General features: G+C 38.8%; 3 long non-coding RNA genes across 5 annotated transcripts; 2 read left to right on the top strand and 1 right to left on the bottom strand.

Moving 5' to 3' along the window:
• Positions 1-2304: 2304 nt before the first annotated feature.
• Positions 2305-5409, top strand: LOC134296050 (uncharacterized). Its single transcript, XR_010002618.1, has 3 exons — positions 2305-2454; positions 3361-3460; positions 5250-5409. It is a non-coding gene; the product is annotated as an uncharacterized LOC134296050 (long non-coding RNA).
• A 3688-nt stretch (positions 5410-9097) lies between these two features.
• Positions 9098-13093, top strand: LOC134296052 (uncharacterized). The gene is made up of 3 exons (XR_010002621.1): positions 9098-9237; positions 10599-10725; positions 12891-13093. It is a non-coding gene; the product is annotated as an uncharacterized LOC134296052 (long non-coding RNA).
• A 5211-nt stretch (positions 13094-18304) lies between these two features.
• On the bottom strand, positions 18305-21464 carry LOC134296054 (uncharacterized). Of its 3 annotated transcripts, none has more exons than XR_010002624.1 (3): positions 21019-21464; positions 19489-19636; positions 18305-18514 (listed from the first exon to the last, which is right to left on the bottom strand). It is a non-coding gene; the product is annotated as an uncharacterized LOC134296054 (long non-coding RNA). The 3 variants fall into 3 exon arrangements; XR_010002625.1 differs by having other exon boundaries at positions 19489-19725; XR_010002623.1 differs by having other exon boundaries at positions 19489-21464.
• Between the last annotated feature and the right edge of the window lie 5442 nt (positions 21465-26906).

Genomic DNA, 26906 nt, shown 5'->3' on the forward strand with positions numbered 1-26906 from the left:
TCTGGGAAGGGAAAAGGTTACATTTTAAATCTGTGTTTTAGTAGTATTCCTTTTAAAATTTGCTCTATATTATTTGTGTGTATGTGTAAGCCCTATCGGAAGAAACCCAGTCTTAGATTATCTTCTTATCTCAGATTATCTGGCAGTGTGGAATCATATAATCCAGTTCAAAGCATATAATCTGGGATCAGATCCTGGGATATAGGAGCAGTGTGGAAGAGGAATCAGACTGAATCTAGACTGCCCTATATCCCAGGATCTGATCCCAGATTATCTTCTTATCACAGATTATCTGGCAGTGTAGAGAATCAAATCCTGGGATAAAGGGGCAGTATGGAAGGGGCCTCATGATGAATCTACACTGCCTTATACCCCAGATCTGATTCCAATTCTATCTAATTTAAACTGGATTACATAAATCCCCACTGCCATATAATCTGGGATAAGAAGAAAAGTGATGGATCTGGACCAAGTTTGGCACACAGACCCAACATGGCCAACTGTGAATACTGGCAGGCATTGTGGGTGATTGACCTTTGCATCAGAGAGTTATAGTTCACCTGTATTTGAGAACACTGAATCCAGCAAGTGATAGATCTGGACCAAGCTTGGCACACAGACCCAACATGGCCAGCTGTGAATCCTGGGGGAGTTTTGGGAGGGTTGACCCAAGACTTTTTGGAATTGCAGTTCACCCACGTACTTATACATTTTCTCATGGGAGCATTCATAAAAAACAAAAGAGGTTTTTTCCTAAGATATAGTGTAACATCGGAAGAGACCCACTCCTGACCGCTTTCAGTCCTGGTTAGAAGTGGCCTAAGCTCCATAGGAAGAAACCCACTCATGAGCGTTTTCCCTCCTCGCAAGCAGAGGGCCCGTTTTGAGACAGCATGGTGTAGTGTAGTGGTTTGAGAGTTGGACTACGATTGTGGCTTGAATCCCCACTCAGCCATGGATACCCACTGGGTTATCTTGGGCAAGTCACACACTCTCAGCCCCAGAAAACCCAATGAAACAGGAAATAATACTTTCAAACCAGGAACAGATTTCCTTATTCAGAGGCTGATGGCCATCTGTCAGGAGTGATTTGATGGTGTATTATGATTTCTGTTCCTGTGTGATAAATGTCATTTCCTAATTGGTCCTGTCATAGGAACATGGCAAAATTTTACACTGCCAAAACTTTGTCTTTGCACAAGGGACATGGTGCTAGGGACACTGTCCACCAATTTCACAGAGTTTCAGCCACAAAAACAAAGTTTCTGAAGTAGAACAAGGACTTTCAAAGTAAAGACAACCCAATGAAACAGGAAATAAGACTTTCAAACAAGGAACAGATTTCTGCAATTATTAAAAAATGGTTTATTATAAAAGCTATGAAAATTCACCAAAAGTCAGAGGATAAGGGAAACGTTCTGAAATTTGGTGATCTAGCAGTGGTAAATGTGTTCTACCACTGTACCAAGTTTGTTCAGGATAACTTAAAAAATGAGGGCAGGAAAGTCCTCTAATTTCCCCCCATCCTGTTTTTCACCATTGCGCATGCCATTATCGAGGTAATTAAGAATATTCTGAATTTTTGTAAAGTTTTGAATTTTTTTTTTCAAAATTCAGAAATGACTTTAGAAATGAAGCGCCAGCACCCCCTACTTTCAAAGCGAGTTTTGAACAATTTTTTTCATGAATCGCACATACCTAGTAACCATAACGTCTGGTTATTGACCCTAAGCACATAATAGTGCAGTCACAAGACTCCCAACATAATATAAATGGCAGTGCTCAACAAATAATACAGGCCAAGGGAAAGATGTCAACTATTGTCATAATGTAGTTGAGAAGGGGTCACTAAAGCATAACAACACACACCTGAATTTTCATTGTTATTTTATGCCATCCCTTTGGATATGCAAGGATTTACATGTGAAAATAATTAACCTGCGGTATGTTATTCGACACCTAACTTTGACCTGTAATGCTAAAATTACAAAGAGGATTAATAAGATAAATGCCACGAGCCTTTCTCTGTGGCATATGGACCTCTCTTTTTGCTGTGGATGATCAGATCTGATGTCCTGGAAAAAGATGGCATCAAATTCCTCCTTTCCTGCCTGCTATACCTCCAGTACAAATTTTTGACTTTCTGTTAACACAAACACAAGGGGAAGGCAATTCCCAGCCCTGAAGCATTCCTAATAATAAACATCCCATTAAGTTTTAAAAAAAAGATAAAGGCAAGAGATTAAAGTGCAGCTCTGTTCCTTTACTGCTGATATGAGGAAAAATGAATACTGCAGTTGTGGGAGGCCCTTCACCTTGTTATAAATAGTCCAAAGAGAGCCACTTTGCCATCATATAATTTGAAGACTTCATGTTATTTGTAGACTGAAGGAAAACATTAGAAGAAAATTTAATTGGAAGCGGGAGGGGGGATTCCTGGTTTCCTTTTGACAAGTAAATATACAGAGAGAACTATTTTAATGTGAAACCCCTTTGTCTCCCTTTCTTATGGGGATGCACATTGTTGCCTATCGCACACTTGTGTGAGAGAACAAGAAATCACTTTGCCTTTTCTTCTCACCTTCAAGTTAGTAAGGAATTTTCTATCATTTTAGAAGGATATGGAAGTGTGGGCCATGGGCCACAAATGATAGCCAAGCTGTTTCCCATGGGGCAGTTTTGGTTAAGTATGGTGAGAATCCTGCTCTGTTTAACAACATATCTTCATGTCACTACTTTCACGGCTTGACCCTTGAGTATTTCCCCTTTCCTCCGGAGCAAAAGTATGCATGTTGAAAAAATAATTTATTTTTCATAAGAATTCAGATTTACAAAAATGTCCCTTTGCTCAGATTCTCTCAATGTACTACTTGTTTGAATTATTTGTTTTTCCACTTGTGGAAACATTTTAGTTTTAGAGTTTGTACGATTTATAAGTGGTTTTGTGATATAAGTCAAAAGTTGTTTAAATTACAATTAATGATTTAAAATATGATTAATTTCAGAGAGTGGACATAAAGTAGTTGTTTGTTCCTTTGGCTGAGCCAATGGATCATGGAATTGCTTAATAATGACTAGATTATGTTGAATGAGTCTCCTCCATACATTATGTCTCATATTTTTAAAGGAAACAAATAATATGAATTTTCCACATTCTTGTAATTTCTAGCATTACACCAAATTTGGAACTTTTAGAAAACAAATACTGAACTGATGATAAAAAGTATTTCATTCAAGTTTCATGTGATTGAAATAATATTTTAAATATGAGGGGGAGAGAAGAAATAACTAGGTCGTTTGACTCCCTTTCATTCTCAGTCTCTTTTAATGAGAAAACTTCTGATTTACTTTTTATTCTAGGAGCTTTTGTGGATTCAGTAAATACTGAGGATACCATTTTGAGACATGAAAACATGCCATTTCTTTTTCATCTTCTTCATTCTGTTGCTGGATCATCCAGGTAAGTCATAGATATGGTCTTTGCAAACGGTACTCCATGTCATTTACAAGCAAGTTAAGTTAAAAAAAGGAAAAAAAATTGAAAACAACAAAAAATCAATTTAAAGATTGGGAGAAGAAACTTTAATCCTCACTAGATTCATCATAGTAAAAACAAAAGAAAACAGAGACTTGGAGTCCTGTTCAAGAGAGGGAGTCATGTATTTATTAGATCAGGGGTTTTGAGCCTTTGGACCAGAAGATATTTTGAACAGCACCTCCCAGAATTTCATAGTATTGATACTGCTGAATTAATCCTATGTATGGATGGAAAATATTCAAAAATATTTCTCCAAAATGGTTTTTAAAACCCATTGAGAACCTCTGCCTAGAACAATCTTGGAGTCGTGAGAATCTTCATCATTTAAGGCTTATTCTCAACGTAATTCGCAGGTGATGTTTTTAATATAGGTGTGATGTGCTCACTTCTTGATGTACCCGTGACCAATCTGAAGCCATATTTGAATTAAATGGAGTTTCTGAACTTAGTTGAGAGGCAGCCCTATGTACACTGCATTGCAGAAGTTCAACATTGATGTTACGAACATGTGCATTGCCATCTTTAGGGGTACATCTGGCAGAACAACTGAAGCTGGTAATAGGCACTCCTGACCTTCACATTTCTTTGAGATGACATTTGGAGAGATGGATCCAAGAGTACTCACAAGCTGTGACCAGAGTCTTTCAGAGAGAAAAAGCAGCAATGTGGTGGCAACATATGATGATTGGGTGTGTGTGTGAGAGAGAGAAGTGTCGTTATATGAGATAATGCAAGAAAACAAAGCTATAGGCACAAGGAAATATAGATATGGGCATAAAGTTGGACTTAGATGCAATTAGGTAATTTTGACAGACTTCTACCCATGAGCTGGGTAGTTTTGATGTGCATTATTGCATCCCATTGTAAGTCTTCCTTTCTGCTCGAACACTTTGTGCCTGCTATGTCTGGAAACCTGTTGATGATTCTTGGCAGCTAGTCTGGTGCAATTGTCCACTTCCTTAAATAGTCTGGATATGCTTATCAAATGCCACTGAAATGTGTGTTTGCAAGTCTTTATGACTGATGCCTGCAACCAGTTGGATAAATATTGATAGTGATTCCCTTAATCAACATCCTGAAGTTGTGGAAACCCATTTCCTGGTGGGAAAATGTATTCCATACAGTCAAGATCGCAATGAGGAGAAAGGATGGTTTAAAAAAGATATTTAAAAGAGCACAAAATCTCAGGAACAGCATAGAGCTCCTGGGCTCACCGTTTTTCCACTTCTGCATAACGACTGTAAATACCAATACCCCTTCTGGCTATGAAAAGAATAATTTTGAATGCTCAGTAAACTACTTTTCAAATGTCTAAATAATTTGCATAAAATTAGGGTGTCTAGAATACAGTAACTTTTTTCCTGGTCCATCTATTTGTCTGTTGTTTGGCCCTTCATTGTGAATGAATGTACTTTGACAGTCATGGCTCAATGATACAGAATCCTAGGATTTGTAGTTTGGTGAGATACTAGCACTCTTTAGCAGAGAAGACCAAATATCTCATAACGCTATTATTGCCATGATTCCATAACATTAATCTATGACAATCAAAGTGATGTCGAACTACATTAATTCTGCAGTTGGACCATATTGCAATAAGGCAGGAAGTTTAGCTCAATTTCAGTTTCAATTCAGTAAAACACACCTGTTCGAATTAATAGTTCAATTTCACTTACTGTACCACCAATTTTTCTTCTTTCCCTTTTTACAGGAGTCATTGCAAGAATTACCAATTGGTCAGATTGTCATTTGCTTGATGCAGTATGTGTTGGAAAACGGCGCTGTCCTTGGCCCTTTACAAGAGAACTTGGTTACTGTAATAAATACAAAAAGTGTTGCCAATATTGAAATTAAATTTTTCAAGGCACAAATTCTTGGATGCAGAGTTTGTTAGAGTCAATAAAATCTTTTTATGTATGAGAAAATGTTCAAAAACCACCTCAGTACTTTAAATGACACTGTGGGCACAAAAGCATAAAAGGACACCACCTTAGCAGCCATGACTCAATGTTATGGAAACCTAGTATTTGTAGTTTGGTGTGGTAGCACTACTCTTTGGCAGAGATACAGTTGTAAAACTACAGCTCCCATGAATTCTCCAGAGCAAGCATTTTCATGTAAGCATCTAAAAGCCCAGTGCATTGAAATCTGACGCTTTCTCTTTGGGTAAAATACAATGGGGACAATTTTTGTACACAAAATGCACAAGGACTAGAAAGTGTTGTTTTGTTGCATTGAAATATTACAATCATAGAATCATAGAATCATAGAATCATAGAGCTGGAAGAGACCTCATGGGCCATCCAGTCCAACCCCCAGCCAAGAAGCAGGAAAATCGCATCCAAAGCACTCGTATTCTGTGCAAAATGTGCATGTGGCTGCAAACAGTGTGTTTTTGCCTGGGAAATAGAATCTTCTGTGAAGAAACATCTCTTTATGTTGTTTTCCGTGCAGAAAATAGGAAGTGCTGTTTTCTGCAAAGAAAAGGCTGCAACCGGGTACTTATTGCACACAAAAATATGCATGTGGTGGGTTTGTACAGAAAGCAGTATTTTGTGAGTAGGAAACATCAATTTATTTTCTGCTTTCTCCTGAACAGATAAAACATGCACACCCCTAGTATCTATACAGAAAATTATTGTAGTTGACACTTCTTTAGCTGCCATGGCTCAGATATGGAATCAAGGGAAATGTATTTTTTCCAGGTATTCAAACTTCTCTGCCAAAGTGTGTTGGTGCCTCACCAAACTACAATTCTCATGATTCCATAGTATTAATCCCAGCCAATTCAAAGGGTGTCAAACTGCATTAATTCTACAGTTTAGATGAAGCCTCAATCAGGATGTAAGATAAAACTCAGCAACTCCTCGTTCTTCTCTCCACTAACCTCATAAAGTGTATCATGTGACATTAAAGGGTCTGAGACTCTCACTTCCCACTCCATTTGTGTGAAGCAGAAGCATAAAACATGAAGTGTGACGACATTACATTTCAGCCTCAGTGCACAGTTGTTGCTAGAAACTCTAGAGTATCCCTCAGCTTGGGGCAAGCTGGACAGAGAAGAACTCCACCAAGTTCCAAGGCAGTACATTCCCCTGCCAAATAGCTCTTACTGTCAACTCATTAGTAAAACCTCTGGTTCAATGGACCTAAACTTTATTTAGGAGTAATGATATTTATTTATTTACTCGATTTATACTCCGTGGGGACTTAAGGCTTCATGAATGAATAATTATACACTTTGATAACAATTAAAAACAAACATTAAAAAGCAATTAAATAATACAGTGTGCATTTACAGTTGAAATATAATAAATATATTTAAAATAGCACTTAAAACACACAATCACCCCAAGAATCTAACCCACACCTCCCCAGGAGAGTGCTCCTTATCCTTCCTGTTAGTTGTGTCCTAACAGTGCAATTGTGTACATATATACTCAGATAAAGTTCCACTGGGTTAAATGGGAATTGGTCCCAAGTATGTACCTTTAGGATTACATTCTGAATATGGTTTAAGTGGCCTTCATCTTTCATGCCTCCAATGAGGAGCAAAGCTGAAATAAGGTCATGTTCTGGGGACAATTTAAAAAATAGGCTGAGAAACATGAATGTGTTCAGAAGAGACAGATCAAAATGATATAATTGTTGCAAATCATGAATCCCTATACTTAGGAAACTGAATATGTTAAGCCTGGAAAAGAGAAGGTAAAGAAGATACGTGATAACATGTTTAAATATTTGAAAGGATGCCATATGAGGTTGAAAACTTATTTTCTGCTGCTCCAGAAACTATGACAAAAAGCAATTGGATTCAAACTTCAACAAAAGAGATTCCATCTAAATATTAGGAAGAACATCCTGATTCTGAGAGATATTCAAAAATGGAATATGTTGCTTTGGATTGTGGTGGAGCATTCTTCTCTGGAAGCTTTTAAACAGAGGCTGGATGGCCATCAGTTGGGAAGGCTTGGGTTGTGTGTTCTTGCATGGCAGAAGGTTGTACTAAATACTCTTTGTGGTCTCTAACTACAGTAGAGTCTCACTTATCCAACATAAACGGGCCGGCGGAATGTTGGATAAGCAGAAATATTGGATAATAAGGAGGGATCAAAGAAAAGCCTATTCAACGTCAAATTACATTATGATTTTACAAATTAAGCACCAAAACATGTTTCACAACAGATCGACAGAAGAAGCAATTCAATACACACAATGTTATGTAGTAATTACTGTATTTACGAATTTAGCACCAAAATATCTCAATGTATTGAAAACATTGACAAGAAAAACATCAACTATTAAAAGGCAGACCGCGTTGGATAATACAGAACGTTGGATAAGCAGAGGTTGGATAAGCGAGACTCTACCGCAGGGGTCCCCAAACTAAGGCCTGGGGGCCAGATGCAGCCCATCGAAGCTATTTATCCGGCCCCCACGGCACAAGGGCAGAAGGGGGTTGGGCTAAATGACCCAAGGGGTCTCTTCTTCTCTTACAACCTTTATTATTATTATTATTATCATTGAGGCTGGGTGGCCATATGTCAGGGATGCTTTGCTTGTGCTTTTGGTACACAAAAGCAGAAGGAGTTGGACTAAATGGCCCAAGGGGTCTCTTCCAACCCTCCTCCTCCTCCTCATTATTATTATTATTATTATTATTATTATTATTATTATTAACATTGAGGCTGGGTGGCCATCTGTCAGGGATGCTTTGCTTGTGCTTTTGGTGCACAAAGGCAGAAGGGGGTTGCACTAAATGGCCCAAGGGGTCTCTTCCAACCCTCCTCCTCCTCCTCCTCCTCCTCATTATTATTATTATTATTATTATTATTATTATTATTATTATTATTATTATTAACATTGAGGCTGGGTGGCCATCTGTCAGGGATGCTTTGCTTGTGCTTTTGGTGCACAAAGGCAGAAGGGGGTTGCACTAAATGGCCCAAGGGGTCTCTTCCAACCCTCATTATTATTATTATTATTATTATTATTATTATTATTATTATTATTATTATTATTAACATTGAGGCTGGGTGGCCATCTGTCAGGGGTGCTTTGCTTGTGCTTTTGGTGCACAAAGGCAGAAGGGGGTTGGACTCAATGGCCCAAAGGGTCTCTTTCAACCCATTTTTTCATTGTTGTTGTTTTTGTTGTTATTATTATTATTAATTATTATTGCTCGGTGGCCAACTATAGTCTGGCTCTCCAAGGGTCCGAAGGATCGTGAACTGGCCCCCTGTTTAAAAAGTTTGGGGACCCCTGCTCTACCGTATATGATTCTATGAAGAATTCAAGCTATTATGCAGCATTCCTTGGGGAATGTTATTTTTGTGATGATACAAAGCATCCTTTGTACAGTCGCTATGGAGTGATCCTTGAGTAGGTGGCTCAGGTATGTTAGTCACCTCTCCATCCAGCTTTTTATGAGGATCACAATGGACTGACTTGAATCACTTGGTTGCTTCCCCAGGAACAAATACTTCCCAACTAATAACTTCAGATCAAGAACCTCCACCCCCATATATCACCAAGAATATAAAAGTACATATTTTATCAGAGGTTCAAGAAACAGGCAAAGCCTTCTGATAACATTCTGGTTCCGGATTCTGTCTGTCAACATTTTCACCAAACTTTAGTTATGAAGACTTCTTACTCCATTTTTGCTGTTACGTTATGGATGCTCTTGATGGTTCCAGGTATAGTCTATTTGTAAATGAAGGGAAACAGAGATTAGGGATGTTATCTTACACTGCCTCCCCCTTCTTAACACTTTTGAAATAGTTCCCTAAGGAAGCATCATGGAACCCATCAAATAACACAGACAGACTTCCACTTTTTTTGTTCATTATGCTTTGTCAAGGAACCATTTTAGAAGTGTTAAGAAATGGGGTTGTGGTGGTAGGGTGGGAACACCCTAGGGTAGGGCGTTGAGAAATTGTCGCCTGTGCTCATGATTCGAGTGGAAAAGGGAGAAAGTGGGGGTGGGGTGGGGTGGTGAACACATACAGGATGGGATCTGTCACATTTCCTCATGTTGAATCGCTTTAGTAAACATGGAATAATAGAGGTTCCTGTGGGTGGTCTCCTACCAAGTACTGACATTTCTCTCCCAGAATGAGCTTGACATGGTCATTTTAAAAATTAATTTAAATATTAGAAATACCAACATTTCAAATACCAAAAATTTGTTTTTCCTGTCATTCCTCCATAGTAATCTTGGCTTTCAAAATTGTACCTATTGCTAGCTTTTTAGTAATTTTAAACTTCCGTGATTGAGAGTAATGAGATTGGAAGGAGAGGAGAAGAGCCCAGAGAATTGGGGGTCTGTCTTAAGAACAGTGCCTCAGGTCTTCTCTAGAGTAATGAGATTAGAGGGAAAAGTCAAGTCTTTATTGATTTGCTCAACAAAATTTCACATGGTTAATCTTTCATCTAGGCAAATAGTTGAGGTGGAACAACCATTTTTCAAGAGGCCATTAAGCAACATTGGTTGTTAACTTTAAACGCCATTGCTGACTAGATGGTTGGAAACAACTAGATCAGAGCTTTCCTTTGCTACATGCAAAGGTCAGTCTATACTGTAGAATCAATACTGTTTGAAACCACTTTAATGGCCATTACTCAATTAAGCCTTCTAGACATCTTGGAATTCAATGCCTAGAACAAAGCTTTCCAAACATTTCATGTTGATGACACACATGCACCACGTCGCAACACAGAAATTCACTTTTACTACCAAACTGGAACTTGAACCAACCCCTTATAAGAGATATTGACATATACATAAATTGTAATAATGACATGTATGGAGACACAACAGGCCTTTTAAAGACCTTTCATTTATATATTTTTTAAAATATGATGTATTATTTATTTTATGTAGACTCAGAAATTTTCCATTACACATGTGCAACAAACATACATACTGCAGTTGGCATATTAATGTGTCAAATTCTAAACTGGATTGTAGGAACAACGCACAGAAAAAATGTCAACATGTTCATATTTTTGACCATTCTTGCAATATAGCACATTCTATTTCTTCATCTTTCAATAGGCTCTACTGGCTATGTAACCGATTATTCTCAATGTAAAAGTGCTAACGGCTTCTGTAGCTCACATCCATGTGAATTGGATTATCGCATTCTTGGAGAATGTTCTCCTGACAATCCTTGCTGTTCCAGGTAAAGATGAGCTTCTTCTACTTAAGAAGTGGGGAATTGTATGGCCTGTATATATAGCAGTGTACTGTAGCATCAGTACAGTTTAGTGTCACCTTAACTGTTATGGCTCAATACTTTGGAACCATAGGTGTTAAAACTAAAAACAGCAGAGTCTCACTTATCCAAGACTCACTTATCCAAGTTTCTGGATTATTCAAGCCATTTTTGTAGTTAATGTTTTCAATATATCGTGATATTTTGGTGCTAAATTCGTAAATACAGTAATTACAACATACCATTACTGCGTATTGAACTACTTTTTCTGTCAAATTTGTTGTATAACATGTTATGATGTTTAATTTGTAAAATCATAACCTAATTTGATGTTTAATAGGCTTTTCCTTAATCCCTCCTTATTATCCAAGATATTCGCTTATCCAAGTTTCTGCCAGTCCATTTAGCTTGGATAAGTGAGACTCTATTGTAGTTAAAACTAAAAAAAAAAAATACACCCAACCTAAGAAAAGTAGCAGACAACATAAAACAGAAATATACAGCCCATAAAATGCTTTGGCAAATTAAAGAGTACTCAGTCGAGAAAGATTTTCTTTGCTAGTTCTAGTCACATCTCTATGGGTATCCCGTAGTTAGGATGTCACAACCAAAAGTATTGTGAGGAGAAGAGTCTCCTTTGCTAATTTGCTAGCGTAAGTGGAGCTTGTTTTCTTGCTGGAACAATGACTTGAAACTACAGAAAAGGAGATTCCACCTGAACATTAGGAAGAACTTCCTAACTGTGAGAGCTGTTCTGCAGTAGAACTTGTCAGGGTGTGGTTAAAAAATCATCAGCTCCACACCATCCTGATTTATTGGTGATCCAGGCCTCTCACCAATCCATTCTCAGTCAGACTGCTTGCCTGTCTGGATAAGCAGCACCGACAAACGACACCACAGTAGTTAATCAGCTGTACGCAGCGGTTCTTAGACCTTATTCTATATATACAAATTATTTACAAGTTACAGAGTCCATTGCTCATAGGAGACATGCTCTCTCCTTGCCGATCAGCAAGGCTCACACACTGCTGATAACAGCACATTCCTCAGCAGAAATTATGAATGTCCTCCCAGACCAGAAGTCATGACCTATTGGCTCTTGCAGGCTATCACTCAAAACTGGCCTGCTGTTAACACTTAAGTTGCTGGAACACATGTCCAGTACACACAGTTGCAAACCTCTAACAGTAAAAATACTTGATTCATCATTTCACCCTTACACCAAAAATACACCAGCAGAACTCTCTGCCCCTGGTAGAGGCTCCTTCTTTGGAGGCTTTTAAACAGAGGCTGGATGGCCATCTATCAGGGGTGCTTTGAATGCAATTTTCCTGCTTCTTGGTAGCGGGTTGGACTGGATGGCCCACAAGGTCACTTCCAACTACGATCCTATGATTCTATGAAAAAGTCATTGCTGGTATTTAAAGGCAGGAATCACACCTTGAACCGGACAGCTTCCTCTCTCCAATTGCATCAAAATCTATATTGCATTATACTTCTTAAGCAGGAATGAGCCATTCTGGCAGCCTAGGCTCATGTATTCTTTATAGAACTGCAGATATGCATACACGTACGGCTTCACGCTTGCTTGTGCTACATCACAATTGGCTAATTAGATGGCGCCTTGGTCATAACTTGTTTAGGTCTAACCAAATCAAGCTCTTAAATAATTTGAATATAGCTGATCTCTATTTCTTAGCTACTGTGGAGCACATGTTCCTTGTGTGCTGCAAATATCGGAGAAAATGTAACAAATTTAAAAATGTGTTTTTTGTCAAAAGAAATATAAGACAATGAGACATGAGGAGTGGAAATAAATTTGCATGCATATTTTCTTGTTTTTACATTATTCAGATTTTAGAATGCCTTCTTTAGTAGAAATACTGTATGAAATGCATACATTGGGTCAAACAATGTACAAAAAACCACTTCTATGTAAAAATGCATATCAGAAAAATGCATTCAAATTTTCATGTAGATTTCTTCTTTAAAGTAGAACAGATGTGGGAGTGAGCTTTAATGAACTGGTTTTGGTAAATATGTTCTAAAAAGTAGAATATCACTGGAATGGATGGCAAACTCACTTTAACTTGGAAAACAATGTATTTCTATATTGTTTTGTTTTCTTTCAGCAAATATTTACGTGTCTAAGAATGGAGTCTTGGAAGGAACCACTGTTCAGTTTGCCAATTCTACATTACTTGTGGATGACTGCTAATTCTTGTATTTGGCTTCCAAATAGAAGAAAGAAGAGAGACCTTGTAGCACCAGATGAAGGATTTTCCCATTGTGAAATTATTATACTGTCAATAAACAAGTAATAGTGTTGTGTAAATTATGATGCATGTTTGTTGAATTAACTTCTGTTCAGTCAACTTTGACTTATGGCAGCTCCATAAATAAAATACTTCCTAATTGTCCTTTTCTCAAAAGTCCCAGTATGGTCTTACAGACTCAGGGCAGTCATGTATATATGGCCTGGAGGAGCCATGGATATACATAACTGCCCTGTAGTTCCATGACTCTAGGTAGGGTCCAAACAGGTCAGAACCACATCAGTCTGCACCCTCTTTTTTGCTGGTTTTGTGAGGATCCCATTTTGACATCACCAGATAAAACTACAATTGCCCAGACACTTGGACGGAGCGTCTTGGTCAGTGAGAAACGAATAATGGGAGCTCACCCCATCCCGCAGATTCAAACCACCGACTTTCCAGTCAGCAAGTTCTGCAGCTTAACAGTTTAACCCGCTGCGCCATCGCGATCCTATGGTTATTTATATTTATGTGTGTGCATGGAATTACATTAAAAATGTACCTATTTTAACTTAGATACACATTCAACTTAAGAACAAATTGTCGCACCGCAGCACTGGTTCACCTTGCTCCAACACACAAACTCCACTACAGCAAGCTTGAGTCTTTTCAGTTTATTGAAGAAAGATAGCAATTATCTAAATATTTAATATTTTTGTAGACAGCAAAGTAATTTCAGAGGCTGCCTCATTTCTTAAAACCCATTAACCTTTAGTAGTCTTCTTTAAATCTCTATTAAAGCACCTTCAAAGAAGATTTTTCTCATTTTGTTAAAAACAGCTGTATTCTTGTGTAATTGCTTTACATTATTGTTGTATAGAGGAGATACGTTACTCACAAGCATAAGTGGAAAAATAAGGTAAAATCATTAGGGGTGTGAAATTCAGGAAAATCCATCCCATTTTTGGCTGGGCTCCTATTCTTTATTTTATTTTATTTTATTTTGAGAAGCTCCCAAAATTGAGAGGGGGGAAATGCAATTTCTCAAATCTGGCAGCCAGAAGCTCAATTTTCGCTTTAGGGAGATCTGGCCCATTGATGTCAATGGGGGAAATGGTGAGGCTCCTCTTTCTGTCAATTATGGCTATCGGGATGAAAATGGACACATGCGGAGGACACATTTACCACTGCAAGACCCCTAAGTTTCAGAACTTTTGGGTCATCCACCGATTTTTTGGAAATTTTTAAAGTTTAATGTTTTTTTTAAAGCCCCGTAACTGTTATTATAATTATAAATATTATATATTGTGTATGTATATTTCTTACATTATATGTGTGTTATTATGTATATTTTTTATATTTGGTACGTGTAACAGTCTGTGTGTGTGTGAACTGCAGTACGTTTGCAATAACACACAAACCAGAAAAATAGGGGAAAGAGGAAAAAAGAGGGTTATTTTGGTATTTTATTTTAAAAATATTTTTGAGGAAAAATAGACTTAGGTTTCTGGCTTTGTACAGCACAAATAAAAGAAGAACCAAAAGTTATTTAACTAAGACAATTTAATGCAGAATAAAAAGGAATTCTCAAAAAGCGATCAATTCCCTAAGCACTAAGCAGCATCACGAGAACACACGGAATTAGCACATCTCCCCCTCTCAAATGCAAGCCTTGCAAAATGACATGTGATCCGCTTTCTTTTTCTGACTGGCTCTGGCAAGGCTCTGGCAAGGATTACTGTAATGCACTCTATGTGGGGCTATGGACTGGTTGGATTTTCTTGTGCTCCAAGGCACTCTCAGGATTTTCCTCCAGCACCAAAGTTCAAAAGCGTCTCTCTTCCTTTGCTCAGCCTTCCTTATGGTCCAGCTCTCACATCCATAGGTTACTATGGGGAATACCATTGCTTTAACTATGTGGACCTTTGTTGCCAGTGTGATGTCTTTGCTCTTTACTATTTTATGGAGGTTGGTCATTGCTCTCTTCCCAAGAATTAAACATCTTCTGATTTCCTGGCTGCAGTCTGCATCTGCAGTAATCTTTGTGCCTAGAAATACAAAGTCTTTCACTGCCTCCACATTTTCTCCCTCAATTTGCCAGTTATCAATCAGTCTGGTTGCCATAATCTTGGTTTTCTTGATGTTTAACTGCAAACCAGCTTTTGCACGTTCTTCTTTCACCTTGGTGAGAAGGCTCCTCAGCTCCTCCTCGCTTTCAGCCATGAAATAATTATAATTATAACTGTTGTTGTTTTATTCTATTTTATGATATTGTTTTATGTATCAATTCCCATAAATCTTTTTTCCTATACACTGATTTGTCTATTAATCTAGCATTATAAGCACATCTTACCTGAAGCAAGTAGCAGCAGTACCATAAAGAGAAGAACTAAGAGTCTGTAGAGGTTCCTCATGTCACTGAAAGTCATGAAAGCATGGAATTGATTTAGCTCCTGTGCCATTGTTGGGTCACTTGAATGTACCTGTCTTGTTGAACTCACCTGTAGTAGTGAAAAATTGTGATCTAGTTGAATCCTTAAGGAAGCTTCAAAGAAAACCAAACATGGACTCTCATGTTGTACTTGCTTAGCTGAGATTCGAATCATAGAATCATAGAGTTGGAGGAGACCACATGGGCCGTCTAGTCCGACCTCTGACATGCAGGGAAAGCACAAAGTATCCCCAATAAATGGCCATCCAGACTCTGCTTTAAAGAGTAAATGCCACTGAAATTAAATACATTTGCATCTAAGCAAACAGAACTTTAGCTGTCAAGTGTTTTAAAGCACATCTATGGGTGGATCTACATTGTAGAATTAATGCAGTTTGTCATCAGTTTAACTCTGATGGCTCAGTGCTATAGACTCATTGCAATTGTAGTCTTACATCGCTATCTAAAGTGTACTAAACTACAGATCCTAGGATTCTATAGCATTGAACCACGGCAGTCAAAGCACTGTCAAACTGCATTAATTCTATGCCCCATGTCATGTCATCATCACTACTGCTGAACAACTGCAAAGCCTAGGTTTGTGCGATTTATTCGTATTTTCATAAAATCTGGATCTAATTTGGATCTAAAGCACTTTTGAAGCGAGTTCCGACCCACCTGCTCACTTCCTTCCTAATATTAAGAATTTGAATCAAAAGGTGCCTTTGATTCTTATGTCTCTGATGTCTTTGGATGTAGCTGTAACCAAGCCCTGCTGAGAGGTGAAACCAAATATGTTGGTATGCCTCTCAGCCAATCAGGGCTGATGGAGCAGGGAGGCAAAGGCGGAGGCATTGTTCTTGTAGTCTTTTTTTTAAATGTTTTAAAAAACTTTGAAAAATCCCAAAAATCAGTGGATGGGTGAACCATTATAAAACTTGATAGGTAAAGAATGATAAATATGTTCTACCATTGTAGCAAGTTTCACCCCAATAGCTTTAAAATATGATGGAGAAAGGAGCCTCTGAATTTTCCCAATTTATAGTAATTTAATGAGAAATGAGAAGCCACATGCCTGCACTAAACTGCATTTTCCAGAATGCATTGGGCTGGAGCAGCTATCTGTGGCATTGAGAGACAGTCTAATTATTATAATATATACAGTCATGGAATCTGCAAAGAGGAGTTAAGGAAACAATAGTATATAAACCTGTGCAAAGTTATGTGGTTGTGTGTCAATACTAGGGAAGCCAAACTAAACCTGTGCCTCTCAGCCAATTAAGGCTGACAGAGGAGGGAGGGGGAGGCAGAGAGGATCTTTTTAAAAAGTTGTTTTAAAAAGCATTAATAATTCCCTAAATTTCCATGGATAAGTGCTATTTGTTATGCTCATGCTTACGGATTTAACTTTGAAAATTCTTTTACAGTCTGTTTTTTTATTGTACCTTAGTGATTGCTTATTGTCTACTCATTTTTGAAACTGCCTTTTCAATTATATACTATTTTCTTAATAAACTTATTACTTATTGATGAACTGTGTGGTGTTTGGGTGAAAAGGAGTCACGCAGGTAGCTGGAGTGCAACAAACTGTTATAATTATAACTATTATATATTTATATTTATTAGATATATTCCTATATTTATTTATTGTGTGTGTGTGCATGCACTGCACTTCTTTTGCAAGCGTACACAAACCAGAAAAATAGGGGAAAGAGTAACAAAGGATTTTATTGGTATTTTATTTAAAAATATTTTTTGAGGAAAAATAGGCCTGGACTTCCGGCTCGGGTGGCACAAGGGGTTAAACCTTTGTGCCGGCAGGACTGCTGATCGACAGCTAAGTGATTCAAATCCAGGGAGCTGGTGAGCTCCCATCTGTCAGCTCCAGCTTACCATGTGAGGGAGAGAAGCCTTCCAGAGGATAGTAAAACATTTGGGCATCCCCTGGGCAATGTCCTTGCAGACAGCCAATTCTCTCACACCAGAAGCAACTTGCAGTTTCTCAAGTCACTTCTGACATACAAAAAAGCAGAAGTAAAAGAACTGAAAGATATGTAACCAAGAAAATTTAGTGCAGAAGAAAAGAGAATTTTCAGAAAGTTATCAATTCCCTAAGCACTACGCAGCAGCAATGAGACATGAATCTAGCACATCTCTCCCTTTCAAATGCCACCTTTGCAAAAAGACATTTGACCCATTTTCTTTTTCTGATTGGCTACGGCAAGGCTAAAGTGGGGGGAAGCTTCTCTCACCGAAGCCAAATGCAGCTGATATAGCCAAAGACTGACCTCCACTCGCCCCATTATTGTCAGTCTCTGACTTTTGCCTCCCACCCACCCCATCTCTCAGGATTCTGCTGCCAAATCAGTCAAATCTTCCAGATCCAGAACAGCAATCCGATATTGTGCACACCCCTAGTAATCATCTTCAGGTATTATTTTCCTTTAAAACAACAAAAATGCAGCTCCTTTGAAGTTGGGACAACTTTTCTAGCCAATACTGCGCCATGCTCCCAGCTAATAACTACCTATCAGAGAATTTGAGACAGAAAATTGTGGGGTTTTTTTGTTTTTGTTTGTGTGCGAGTGTGTTTGTGTGTGTGATATGCCTCTGATACTTCCATGCCAGGGAGGATCCCCACCTGTTCAGATATTATTAGACCAATAGGGACTGTGAAGGAGAACTTCCTTCTGAATAGTTCTCAGGAGAAAGCTGGTTACACTGCCATATTTGCTGATGTGGATAAAACTGATCTGGATCAAGGAATATTACAAATATCGCAGGTGCCAGCTATTGTCAGAGAATGAGTGCTTATAGCTTGTTTCTGTGCATGATAGGTTTTGCAAATAAACACAGGAGACATAGTTTCAACATTTATATTATTCTTGGTTCTCTGATCACTTTTGGATTTCATTTGAAGTGCTTAATTTTCAAAATTTGCAACACAACATTGAACGTTTCTTACATATTCCAATCCTTATACCATAGGGCCACCTACAGTTCCGTCCTTTCATACATATTCCATGAGCTCTATAACACTCAGCCATATTCCAAATGTGTATAGACAATCCTGTAGGAAAAAAAGGTATTCAGACCCAAGAAAAATCACACGGAAATACATACATTATTCAAACAAAATTGAAATTGTTACTCAAATGGAAAATAGAAGGATATCCCTAGGTTGGCCATTCAGAACTTCTGAGACTCTTATAAACGTGAAATGAGGCCAACTAATGATAACTCAATGACAGACCCAGTTTTTAGACTCAAAATGTGCCAATTGTATATCTACATGTATATTTTTATGAATGTTTAATGTATATGATTTTGATTGATTGAATGAACTGTATTATTTTTATATACAGTAGAGTCTCACTTATCCAACACTCGCTTATCCAACATTCTGGATTATCCAATGCATTTTTGTAGTCAATGTTTTCAATACATCGTGATATTTTGGTGCTAAATTCGTAAATACAGTAATTCCTACATAGCATTACTGCGTATTGAACTACTTTTTCTTTCAAATTTGTTGTATAACATGATGTTTTGGTGCTTAATTTGTAAAATCATAACCTAATTTGATGTTTAATAGGCTTTTCCTTAATCTCTCCTTATTATCCAACATATTTGCTTATCCAACGTTCTGCTGGCCCGTTTATGTTGGATAAATGAGACTCTACTGTATGTGTTTTATTGTAAGCCGCCCTGAGTCCCCACTGGGTGACAAGGGCGGGATACAAGTATTGTAATAAATAAATAAATAAATAAATAACAATCCTACCACATTTCTCCATGAAACTTGCTATAATGTAACTGAATATGATTTTTAATCAATGTATTCTGTGTGTGTCTGAGCAGCTCTACAGATAATGATTTTCACTCATGCTTTATCTTTTTATTTAAATAAATATATCTTAAATATTCCAGAAACGTTTCCTCAACTACTTTTCATAAACTTTCACCAATTCCCATAAATGTTTTTTTTCCTATACACTGATCTGTAAATATGTCTATTAATCCACCATTACAAGCACATCTTACCTGAAGCAACTAGGAGCAGTACCATAAAGAGAAGAAGTAAGAGACTGTAGAGGTTCCTCATGTCACTGAAAGTCCTGAAAGCATGGAATGGCTTTAGCTCCTGTGCCAATGTTGGGTCACTTGAATGTACCTTTCTTGTTGAACTCACCTGTAGTAGTGAGAAACTGTGATCCAACCCAAACCTTAAGGAAGCTTCAAAGAAAACCAAACATGGAGCCTCCTCTTGTACATGCTTAGCTGAGAATAAATGACACTAAAATTAAATATATTTATTTCTAAGCAAACAGAACTTTTGCTGTCAAGTGTTTTAAAGCACATCTATGGGAGCATCTACACTGTAGAATTTATTTATTTATTTATTTATTTATTTATTTACAACATTTATATTCCGCCCTTATCACCCCGAAGGGGACTCAGGGCGGATCACATTACACATATAGGCAAACATTCAATGCCTTTTAACATAGGACAAAGACAAACAACATAACTCCGAGCGGGCCTCGAACTTATGACTTCCTGGTCAGTGATTCATTGCAGTTAATTGCAACTGGTTTGCTCTCCCGTCTGCGCCACAGCCCCGGGCTGTTTGTCATCACCGGAGCATCCGGTGGCCTAGGGGATAAAAGCCTTGTGACTTGAAGGTTGGGTTGCTGACCTGAAGGCTGCGAGGTTCGAATCCCACCCGGGGAGAGCGAGGATGAGCTCCCTCTATCAGCTCCAGCTCCATGCGGGGACATGAGAGAAGCCTCCCACAAGGATGGTAAAAACATCAAAAAAAAACATCCGGGCATCCCCTGGGCAACGTCCTTGCAGACGGCCAATTCTCTCACTCCAGAAGCAACTCAGGTTGCTCCTGACACGAAAAAAATCACTTTAACTGTGATGGCTCAGTGCTATAGAATCATTGCAGTTGTAGTTTTACATTTCTATCTAAAGTTTGCTGGGGTCTTACTAAACTACAGATCCCAGGATTCCATAGCAGTCAAAGCACTGTCAAACTGCATTAATGTCATCATCACTACTGCTGGACAACTGCAAAGCCTTTTGGAGAATTGCTGCCAGAATGATGCCAACAGAAGCTTCCACATAATCGTAACCCTGGTCATACAGGTGCCAATGCTGATGTCAACATAAGAAACCTGTGATGGCCAGAAGATCTCCTGAAATTAAGTTGCTCTACAGCTGCAGCAACATAAAAATGGGACTCATCCATCCACCTTTTCCCTGTATTGATTAGCAGAGGAAAAACGGGATGGAGGCACCATCTCCTGTGTACAACAGACCAGCTCTTATTAGAGCTAGTTGTGCTGTCCAAACTCTATCTGTATATGGGTATGCTCCAGAGTTTCACCTGACTGGAGACAAAAGAGAAGTTTGCAATATGATCCTTTGCATCATTCATTCTTCCACCATGATTTAATTCAACATTTCCTTTTGAACTAGAACCATAACCTCCACAAACTCTGATGGGAATTAGACCATAACTGACTTCAGATTATTTTAAGAAGATAGCAATCTGCATGTACTCACTAAAGAACTGAGAAGCCTCTAGCTTTCTGTTCCTTCCTTCCTTTAAATTGCACTCTTAGTGTTCCTCTTGATCTTAACTATTTATAATCATCTGAGAAAACATCCACCTTCGCAATCTATCTGGATGGTTACTTCACCTCAGTCCAGGGAACACATTGCCTACCTGAGTCATCTCATATTTCTAACCAAGAAATGCCTGCCTTATTTCCTTTTAACAATAAAGTACATAAAGATCCAGACCCAGGCATTGTATCCTTCACTGTTTGGTTTTCACTACATTTTTTTCCCTTTATACCATACTTTTTTCCCAATTCCTTCGAATCTAAGTGCTCATATACATGGTAGGGGTGTGAAAAGCTTTGGAGCTGCGTTTTGTAATTCGGAGGTTTGCATGGTTTGGAATACAAATCTCTGAAATATTAATCAGAAAGTACCCCTCTTAAGCATTTATGGATCAAATCACAAGCCTCCAAAACTTTTGTACAAATGTGTAAAAGATGTGTTGTTCTGGAGCTCCCCCCCCCCCCGCCCCAATTGAACAAACTCTGTTTACCATAATTGTCTGGAGTGGAAGGGGCAGGGGAGGAGACTGACTGTTGGCCTACCTTGCATCCCAGAGTCAGGTGTGGAAGGATCTGGTGACTATTGCCCAGGAACACCTCAGCTGTCCATCGACCAGCATGCCAAGTGAGGGGGTGTTCAGCATGGCTGAAGGTGTTGTCACTCCTTACCGGACTGTGTTGGACCCTGTCTTAGTGGAACAGCTGGTGTTCCTCAAGGGCATCCTCTCCCACCTAGGCTTCCCTGAGCTGAAGTGAGCATGGCAAACTGCTGGAAAATCATCTCCCACTCAGCCAATGTGAATTGGGGTTTTGTTGGACCATTTCATTTTCTATCTTATCTATTTACCATACATTCTCAACATTGCATTCTGTGTCAAGGCAGCCTTTATTTTTGTTATATCCCAGCCGCCTTTGGGTGCTGAACCTGGTTCAGAAATGAACTTTGGCCAGGATGAAGCTTACTCTGACATTTCACCCAGTTCTCCGAGTTCCTTCCAATTACAGACCCCAGCTGTGGATAGCTCTGAGGCTTCCTTAATTGGGAGAGATACTGATAACACTACTCCCATGGAAGAACCAGATGTTTCAAGCTCCCCAGGGAATGCATCGTTTAACAGGAGACAGTCTTTCCAGCAACAAAGGTCCCAGACACAGCAGCTTCGCAGGAGTCAACGATTGGCTGCTAAAGCAGATACTGGATAGCAGATTGCTTTGGGAACATTTGGGGAGTTTGGTTCCCTTCGCTGTTATTAGATATAACTTCTAGAAAAGTGTCTTGCACTGTGAACTTCTTGTGGTGTCAACGTAGCGACTTCATCGTTTCCAGTTCCTTGATTTCTCCAAGCCGAGTTTGCTGTTTCCTGGCGGCCAAGCTGAGCCGCGACTCCCGTTGTTAATCCAGAGTGAATTCACGTCCTTGCCTTGTTCCTGAATCCAGTTTGCTTTTAGCCTCATCTTTTGCCTGCCTTGTAACCCAAGACTTTTCAGTGACTTTGGACCTTGTTATTCACTCCTGCTTCCTTGTTGCTTTCCCCGTGCAAGAACTTTTCAGCAGTTTTGAGCGTGTTTCGGTTTCTGGACTTTGGACAATAATATTGGACATATCTCTTCAACGCTTTGGACTATTTCATACCATTCCTTATAGGACTATTGCTCACCCATCCCTTCCACTTATTCTTTCCTGAATTTATTATTGTTTTAATAAAGATATTATATGATTATTGGTCTCTGGTTTCCAGTGTTCGAGCTGCCTTGGGGTGTTACAATTTTGACACTATTTATAGTTCCTTTCATTGGCAAATGATTTAATCAGAGGGGGGTTGCCTTTGCCTACCTCTGAGGCTTCTCCAATGAGGCTGGACGCCCTCTTATTTTTTAAAAAAAATCCACTGCCCTTTCCCTAAACAAAAATATCTCTCAACTCTGACAAGTACCAAAACTCCTCCTCAAATCTGACATGCCAGTGAGCCCTCTGCCCCCACACCCAGGAAGTCAGACCTGCAAGATCTGCTTACCTGCCTGCATCTACTGACAGTATTAGCCTTTCTCTTTACAACTATGCTGATTTTTTTCATGTCAGGAGCAATTTGAGAAACTGTAAGTCACTTCTGGTGTGAGAGAATTGGCCGTTTGCAAGGATGTTACCCAGGGAATGTTTTATCATCCACTGAGAGGCTTCTCTCATGTCCCTGTATATGGAGCTGGAGCTGACAGAGGGAGCTCACCCTCTCTCCCTGGATTCGAACTGCTGACCTGTCAGTACATGGGTTTAACCCATTGCAGCACCGGGGGTGCCACGCTGACTGCTTCTAAGTTTCATTGATAGGAAAACTGTTTAGATTACTCATAATCTCATATGTTTAAATTGGATGATTTCTTTAAAATCAGTGGATAACCAAAACATTCTGAAACTTGGCAGGCTTAAAGTTATAAATGCTACCTACATGTGTGCCAAGCTTCATTCTGATAGCCATAAAAATGACAGAGAAACAAGCCTTGAATTTTTCCCCTTTGCCACTACTGGAACAAATCTTAAAGAAGCAATTACAAAGCTTTGGAGATTCAGATTACGAATCAGAACGGGACCCCTCTGAATCTTTACGAATCAAAGTAGGGACATCCGAATCTCTGAAATGAATTACTAAACAGATTTTAGCCATTTTGCACAGCTCTAATACATGGACTGACTATACTGCAGTGAATAGAAGTTATGCCTGACTGTCTCCGCATGATAAGGGCTTCTAGTCTTAATTGGCAAGTAAACTGGATTAAAATGGTTTATATCTGCATGAAGGAAGGTCAGGAGATGCTCTGGAGTCTCCATCTCACTTGCTTAATGGCTACCAACTCCTTGGAAAACCAAGGGGCTAGTTTCAGTGTGCTCCATGAGAAGGGACGTTCAGGAGCAACTGTGTCCACCGCCCTGGCCATTTCACCATTCCAGATGTTGGCCAGAGCTTTGACAGAGTTGAGAACATACCCAAGATCAAATTCCCAATGATGGTGTTGACAGTGGATGGTAGGACAAGCAGAGAAGAGTCTATAAAGCAGTGGTTCTCAACCTCTGGGTCCCCAGGTGTTTTGGTCTACAACTCCCCGAAATCCCAGGCAGTTTACCAGCTGATTTCTGGGAGTTGAAGGCCAAAACATCTGGGGACCCACAGGTTGGGAATGACTGCTATAAAGCAAAGAGCAAGTTCCACAACCAATTCCTCCACCAGCAGAAGGAAATGTGGACTTCTTTGAAGGGCTTATTGCTAACTGGATTAGCAGGGCAAATTTTAAATGAATGTACCAGATCCTTGTCTGCCTAAATACCCTAAAGACACAAGGTCTTGGACGCTAAAGAGAGTAAGAGCCAGTTAGTACCACCAAGAAACACCAGGTGCTATAGGCTGTATTTCAGAGGAAGAAACTGAGAAAAAACCCCTCTGAAGAGTCCTTGTTCAAGGTCTTAGAGTAAATCAGGAGAATTCTTTTCAATTGTCTCATTAAGCAACTAATTAATCGAGGGACAGAATAATAGCAATAAAGACAGATATAGTGCTTCCTATGTTTATTTATTTCCAAGATTCTTGCAAGACAAAACTGTGGATTTCATTGCTGCTTTTCTTCTTCCACATTTAAATGGCAGGAGTGGGCACAGCAGTAAAAGTCTTTGGTCTGTAATGAGAAATGTGAAAACTGAAATGCATGAGCCCAGCCAACAGTGATGAGGAAAATATGCTCTTGAAGCCTTTGAGGAAGAAAGTCCCCAGAGAATCAAGGAGAACTGAAATAATACTCTTGAGTGTAATTTAATGATTTGAGAATGGACTTCTGAGTTGTGCCTTTGTGCAAGCTGTTGTACAAAGGAGGCACACAACTTCTTGCCTAAAGCAGTGGTGTGTTGGCTATGTTGGCTGTGTATCTGGATAGACAACTAGTTGCACAATGGATTTGCAGTCCTTTGTACACAAACAGTTTGCAAATATGACCTGTGTTATAAAAACTATATTGGGTTCAACCTTTGTACTCATTTGGAATGGGAGGCATTCTGGTGCCCCAATCCAATATAATTGGACATGAACCATTGTTCTGCAGCTCAGTTACTCATTTGGCCAAACTCACATCCTGTTTTCAAGGTCTATAATAGAGCATCTTCTTGGAGACAGGAATCATAACACTTCCTAACAAAAAACGTATTGTTGTCATTTTCACCATATGGCAACCCTAGCATGATTGTATCATGGGATTTTCTTTGCAATATTTGTTGAAAGGAGATTTGCTGTCTTCTGAGGCTGAGAGAGTGTGATTTGCCTAAGGCCATTTAACGGATTTCCAAAGCAGAGCAGGGATTCAAACTCTGGTCTCCAAGGTCACAGTCCAACACTCATGCCACGATAACACTCTGGCTCTGATCTAATCCCTAAATTCCCAGTCAGATATTTGTTTGTTTAATTTTTTTTTCATGCCAGGAGCAACCTGAGAAATGATACAATTTAAAAATGATGCCATTTCAATCTTTTACTGCTAATCTAATTTCGAATATGCAAAAAGAAAGAGAGAGAAATGCAAAAAAACTATTTTGTCCCATTCCCATTTAGGGGAACAATGTCGGTCCCACCAAACTTCCATATTATTCACTTTCAAACTGAATGAAATGCTGAGTGTATTGCACTGAACTGCATTGACCATAGTTTCAAATATAATACATTATATTCAGTGTAGATGAGGCTGCAGTACAGAATCAGCAATCTGTACTCAAAAAAAAGGTGCATATGCTAGATTTGAAAATAAAACTTTAAATTGTTAACTACTGCAGTGGAAAAGAATCATAGAATCATAGAGCGGGAAGAAACCACATGGACACCTAGTCCAACCCCCTGCCATGCAGGAAAAGCACAAATTATCCCAAAGAAGAAGAATAAAACGTGTGTTAATGGGCTACAATAAAAATAGAAATCTAATGACTTTATAAAGTGGCATAAATAATGTATTTAAAGTATATCATATGGATTTGTACAGGTCAAAAATATCAAAAATCCAGTTTATCCCAAAAAAATCTCTCAATTGAGTCCCTGGTGGTGCAGGGGGTAAAACTGCTGAGCTGCTGAACTTCCTGACCGAAAGGTCAGCGATTCAAATATGGGGTGTGGGATGAGCTCCCGCCGTTAGCACAAGCTGCTGCCAATCTAGCAGAACCTAGCAAATCTACTCACATGCAAATGTGAGTAGATCAATAGGTACTGCTCCAGCAGGAAAGTAACGGTGCTCCATGCAGACATGCCAGCCAAATGACCTTGGAGGTGTCTACAGACAATGCTAGCTCTTCGGCTTAGACATTTAGATGAGGACCAATCCCCAGAGTCGGACACAACTAGACCTAATATCGGGGGGGAAGCCTTTACTTTTACCTTTAATCTGACAACAAATAAATTTATTATAAAACATCACAGGAATGTCCTTAATTTACCAATTACAATTTGCAGAGATGAAACATTTTTAAAGAAAAAAAAATCAATCATTAAACTCTTTAAATTAAAATAATTAAACTCTTAATATAAATTTGCTGTGAATTCACCAGGAATTATTAAGAGTTTAATGAGACATAAACCTCCAAATCATTAACTATGGTGGCAGTTCAAGACACTTCATACAAGCCTTTAGCGGACGTTACAATATTTCCATCCATATATTTATGTTAGCTTCTAATTCAAACATTTACAAATCTTCCAAGTGATTGAACCTTTTAAGGGAATACAGGAGGAGGAGTGCTGCTGTTTCATCAGTATGTTATTTATAAAGAGCTCCATGCTCCTAGCTACTGATGAAAAAGATAAATCT

This window comes from Anolis carolinensis, chromosome 1 (assembly GCF_035594765.1).
Source record: "Anolis carolinensis isolate JA03-04 chromosome 1, rAnoCar3.1.pri, whole genome shotgun sequence".
Classification (NCBI taxonomy): Eukaryota; Metazoa; Chordata; class Lepidosauria; order Squamata; family Dactyloidae; genus Anolis; species Anolis carolinensis.